This window comes from Penaeus monodon, chromosome 38 (assembly GCF_015228065.2).
Source record: "Penaeus monodon isolate SGIC_2016 chromosome 38, NSTDA_Pmon_1, whole genome shotgun sequence".
Taxonomy (NCBI): Eukaryota; Metazoa; Arthropoda; class Malacostraca; order Decapoda; family Penaeidae; genus Penaeus; species Penaeus monodon.
The window spans coordinates 796,592-799,091 of record NC_051423.1 but is presented as its reverse complement, the minus strand read 5'-3'; the positions used below and the strand labels follow the sequence as shown (position 1 = coordinate 799,091).

Genomic DNA, 2,500 nt, shown 5'->3' with positions numbered 1-2,500 from the left:
TCGTTCAGACCAACCGTGGGCAACTGTTGGTAATTACCGTCTTATCTCCAACCCACTTTTTACTGTGACGTGTTTGTATGTTAAGCATTTTTTGACATTTTGTTTCTTTTTAAATATTAATCGTTATTTTTTTTTCTTTTTTCTTTTTTTTTTATTATATTTTTATTGCCTCTTATGGCATAGCTGTAACTGTAGCTTGCATTAGTAGGTTTGAGCTTGATTTATGTGGTATTGTACTCTAACTTGGGCTGACCCGTGCCCAATTAGCTTCTCGTAGGTATGACAGCAAGGCGTCAGGGACTCAGGTCTTCATTATAGGGTGAAATAAATAAATAATAAAAAAAAGAAAAAAATTAAAATTGCTTCAGAAGCCTTGTTCTCTACATTTTACGGTTGGTAATATCTTTTTTCGTCAGTGTGACTAAACTCTTTGCTGCGACGACACCATTGTGTGGCGAGCCGTTTACCTTCCCTCAGTTAACCAGCACTGCCAGTGTGAATGAGTGCTCATCTAGACATGCTACTCAGATGCTGTTTCAGGATGTAGATAAAAGATCAAGAATGAGTGTTTTTTGTTTTTTGTTGTTTTTTGCGCTAGTTAAGTTATGATGATAATAACAATTACTTGGTGTTGTGGTGATTTTCCTTTTTTTATATATGTATAATTATTATTATTTATATTTTTTTCCTCTCCTCTCTTTTAATCTTTAATCGAAAATATAGATAAGGAATTCATTCTGCAATAGCTTTCAGTATGCCAACTTGCTGGGCATTCTGCTGTAAATGTCCCAGGCCAATTTCCCACCACAGTATCACCTGCATCCAAAGACCATGCAATGGGAGGTTACCTGTTACCATGCAGCAGGTTTTCTTATCAGTAGGAGTGCGTACATAGTGTATGGTTATTATTTGTTTGTTTGTTTTTTATGGAATTGGTGTGATTTTTTTTTTTCCTGTTCTTCATGGGTTTATTTTTTCTTCTTTTTCCTTTCTATTCTGCGTTTCTTTTTCTTTTTTCTCCTCTCTCCTTTTTCTTTTTCTTGGGACCAAAGTCAGTCTAGTTCTGCTTTTTGAGGTTTGAAGTGAAACAGCCAGTGTTTAAATCTCTCTTTTTCTTTCCCTCTTTCCCTTAGCCTTTCATTGTCATTCTTGACTGTTGTTTCCTTTTCTTCCTCCTCTATCTTCTGCCCCTGTTTCTCCTCTCCATCCCCTCACTCCTCTGCCTTCTCCTCCTCCTTCTCCTTCTCCTTCTCCTCTTCTTTCTTTCTCCCTCTGTTTCTCAATGCAGACCTTTTTCATAAGAACAAACTGAGTTTGGAAAATATCCATGTTTGGCCTTTGAAAATTTTGGGAGAAAGCATTATATTTTCATCTTTCTTTCTATCCTTTTGGTGCTTTGACGAGAAACAGGAAAATATATGCTTATTTCTTATTACATTGTTTACTTTTTGGTGTCTAGGAAGTTGGAGAACAATTCTCATAGGTCATTTCTCAATATGTAAAAGGTAATTGTTGTAGATGTTTATAGAAATTTTAAAGATAATAATAATAAAAAAAAGAGATGGAAAGAAAATGACGAGGAAAGTCTGGAAAATGGTCCGGACGCTTGAGTTTGAAGTTATTATAAGAAAGAAAAGAAAAGATTAGTTGTAATTGTATTAGGTATCCCTTCATCATTTAAACTGTTTGTACAATACTGATGTACAGTGCACCACTGATTTTTCTGGCAACTGATGGACAGAATCATGAGCAGGCAATCGAGTTCCTGCCATGGCCAGATTAGTTCTCCAGGCAGCCACATTAGTAGTAAGTGTGGGGCCCCATATTTTACACTGCACTGGTTGGTGTAAACTTTCTTGACTTTGTGCAATTTCTAGCTTATTTTGTTTACATTTACCCCTTGTTATGAATTCCAAATAAAGTGTAAGTGTTATTGGTTGATGCTTTAGAGCTACAGGAGGTCCATGAATAAGAGTTTAGGAATACGATTTGATATTATTGTATAAAACCCCTGTTGGTCTTGCAAAAGGGATAATTCAGCTCCGTTTGTAGAACCAAGGTTACCAGTGGAAATCAGTTGTGTGCCTGTAGTGTTAATGAACTGTTTGTATGTTGCAAATTTGTTAATTCTTTTTAAGAACAAAGAAAAGGTTTTGCTTCAGTGCTAATATATAAGGGGCTTATGTAAATTAACATCCATGATCATTGCAAATTCTAACTTTTGAGTGTCAGAATTTAATAAGCCAAATTTCTTTGTAAGAGGAGAGAGTAATTGATTTTTGCAGTTTTAAATAAGATATATTTCCCAATTTTATAAAAAATATCAACTGAAAAACAGGATATGGTAAAAACCTTTTCTGTAAGAATTTTTTTAATGAAATGACCTAAAGAGACTGTAATTAACAAAACTCAGCTTCAGATTTGATTTGATTTTTTTTTTCTTTTCTTTTATTTTTTGGGTGTGGGTGATAAACGACTTTGTGTTTAGAACATTTTTGCT

At 34.5% G+C, this 2,500-nt stretch overlaps 1 protein-coding gene across 1 annotated transcript in view; it reads left to right on the top strand.

The window, feature by feature from the left end:
* Positions 1–2,500, top strand: part of LOC119596809 (threonine aspartase 1-like) — a 23,846-nt gene that overhangs the window by 10,981 nt on the left and 10,365 nt on the right. The gene's annotated exons all lie outside the window — the stretch shown is intronic.